This window comes from Apis dorsata, unplaced genomic scaffold (assembly GCF_000469605.1).
Source record: "Apis dorsata unplaced genomic scaffold, Apis dorsata 1.3 scaffold_174, whole genome shotgun sequence".
NCBI classification, from domain to species: domain Eukaryota; kingdom Metazoa; phylum Arthropoda; class Insecta; order Hymenoptera; family Apidae; genus Apis; species Apis dorsata.
Window position 1 is genome coordinate 232,593 of NW_006263462.1, and position 2,034 is coordinate 234,626.

The 2,034-nt window shown below is 38.2% G+C and overlaps 2 long non-coding RNA genes across 2 annotated transcripts in view; both read right to left on the reverse strand.

Moving 5' to 3' along the window:
* LOC102675686 overlaps window positions 1-1,575 on the reverse strand; it is a 3,393-nt gene extending 1,818 nt beyond the window's left edge. The window contains exon 1 of the long non-coding RNA XR_004150262.1: window positions 1,354-1,575. This is a non-coding gene — a long non-coding RNA (uncharacterized LOC102675686). The remainder of the gene's footprint in view (window positions 1-1,353) is intronic.
* Window positions 131-806, reverse strand: LOC116185421. The gene is made up of 2 exons (XR_004150263.1): window positions 439-806; window positions 131-354 (listed from the first exon to the last, which is right to left on the reverse strand). It is a non-coding gene; the product is annotated as an uncharacterized LOC116185421 (long non-coding RNA).
* Window positions 1,576-2,034: the final 459 nt, after the last annotated feature.

Sequence of the window (2,034 nt, forward strand, 5' to 3'; positions counted from 1 at the left end):
ATATATATATTTATAAAATAATAAATTAGAAATGTTAGAAATATATATCATTAAAATTATACGATAATTATAAATTTCTACATTTTCTACAAATTCAGATAACACGCGTAGTCATCATCATCATCATCAATTTTTGAGGAAGCGAAAAGCGAACGATTCTGAAAAGCGAGGCGTCAGATTGATTATCCTATGCATCTCGTCGATCGTTTAAACGCGTCATTACTTGCATCAATTAATCGCACTTGATCGCATATACACGTATATAGATACACGTAGCACCGTAGATGCGTTCGAGGAGACGAGAGAGAGAGAGAGAGAGAGAGAGAGAGAAAGGTTTCTGTGCCGCAACGAAGCCTGTGGGCAACACGACCGTGTATATTCGTTTACTGGTCGAGCTATTGAAATATCTGTGCTTAGCGCTTTGCACGATGCACCTACGCGAGCTTCGAGTTTCGAGGCTGTGATACACGCTGACCCTTGATCCCCCCGTTGAAATAAATCGCACGATTTATCTTGTTTTAGCCCGTGATGGGTTTAAGGATAACGATTCCATTGTGGATTTAATACAGTGTGCGATAAATGTTTGTACAGCGAGGTGGATTAACGTAATTGAAATGGGGACTGAGAATAAGGGCCTGTGACACATTTCGGTTGAAGTTGAAATAACGGTAAGGTATGGTTCTACGATCCCTGTAGATCATTTTAATGCGCGCAGATTGTAGATATTACGATAGAAGGCGATGCGAGAAGCGTGTTTGAAATCTAATGTGAAGATCTGAGGAAGAAGAGAGAAGCTAAAAAGCAATTTTCAGGAAGATATATATATATATATATATATATATATGTTTGCTCATATACGTACGTGATATTCTCTTCATGGCAAAATATTGTTTATTAATTTTCGTAAAGGTTAGAATGCGTAAAGTTGATTGATATTCCTTTTTTTTCCCACTTTTCTTTTATTTCGCATGCTTTAAATTCTTATTTCCGATTATCATTCAACTGTTACACGTTCAATTTCAATTTTGAATTCTCGCATAATTATTTCCAACTCTAATTGCATTGCGAAATTACTTTCTTACGTTTATAGATAATCGACTCCTATATATAGGCGATTACGTATCTTATTCGTATCCCAAATAGTAAAAAACCAATGAATACTGGTTTGAAAAGCTTGTTGAAAACGATCTGCTCGCAGCTAACCCTTTCACAAAACTCGTCCCTTAAATTGTTATTTCTTATTAACGCGCGGACATTTTATTGCTATGGGAATGAATATTTTACCATCGTGAGAAGCACACAGTCGAATTATTCTATCGATTACACACAGCCACTATCAGGAAGGATATTTACCGGAAGAGCTCGCGGAGTCAACGACCTAACATAATCCTCGGAATAATCGCCGTGATTTTTCCATGTTCGTTTCTGCGATTCGTGTGTTGCGCTCGGTGGCACCATTGATCGAAGCGAATACACAACCCGAACGAGCTAACGGCGCTGAAAGGTTAATCATATCTATATACCGGGTGGTCGAGAAACAGATTTGATTCTAAGCAACATATGGGTCATGGGGATGGTCGTCAACATTTGCAAGAAAAGATGTGAAAAAGAATTACTTAACCTCAATAATTATGCAAGTAGTTATCTTTTCTATTTCACTTTGCATTTTTCATTGTTTTTCGTATTACTTATTGAAAATCAATATCCGCCATCATTATCGAGAAATTGTGTCGATACACGTAATTGGCCAAGGTGATCGATAACAGATAGCGCGGGAACATTGAAAGAAAACCGGAACGAGGCCTGATTTCTCGAATCGTATCATCGAACGGATGGGTTATGGTGATCAATGATCGGCCGACAGATCGATCATTCACCAAGCGCAATACACGTACACGCGATTAATAACGAGTAAGAACGTGGCTCACGAAGTTCGCATAAATTCATGGGGTAGCAACCTACTTATCNNNACCTGCTACGCTCGTGAAACGCTATCCCTTTAATATCGTTTTACACGGTACGTAATTATCAAAG